Raw genomic sequence first — 240 nt, 5'->3', positions numbered from 1 at the left:
ATGCTTGGCCCCTTTTTTCTTTTCTGTTATTAGCCTCCTCCATCAACTTACATTGGTCTCTCTGTCTCTGCCGTAGAGGCTGCTGAACCCATATTTGTTGCCTGCTCGCTCTGACTATGTTTCAGGCAGGTGCCTCTCCCCACCAGTCCCCCCCCTCCCCCCCTCTTTTTATCTAACAAAAACACTTTGGAGTTAAATTAAGAACAAATGAAATGTAAACCTACATCAGTGATGGCCTTC

At 46.2% G+C, this 240-nt stretch overlaps 2 protein-coding genes across 2 annotated transcripts in view; both read left to right on the top strand.

Moving 5' to 3' along the window:
• LOC117948493 (myosin heavy chain, fast skeletal muscle-like) overlaps positions 1-240 on the top strand; it is an 84,764-nt gene that overhangs the window by 49,510 nt on the left and 35,014 nt on the right. The window lies entirely within an intron of this gene.
• The window catches only part of LOC117948494 (myosin heavy chain, fast skeletal muscle-like), a 58,031-nt gene that overhangs the window by 49,206 nt on the left and 8,585 nt on the right, over positions 1-240 (top strand). The gene's annotated exons all lie outside the window — the stretch shown is intronic.

This window comes from Etheostoma cragini, chromosome 8, assembly GCF_013103735.1.
Source record: "Etheostoma cragini isolate CJK2018 chromosome 8, CSU_Ecrag_1.0, whole genome shotgun sequence".
In the NCBI taxonomy this organism is placed as follows: Eukaryota; Metazoa; Chordata; class Actinopteri; order Perciformes; family Percidae; genus Etheostoma; species Etheostoma cragini.
Note: the sequence above shows the minus strand (reverse complement) of the source record. Positions and strands in the feature narration are given on the sequence as shown.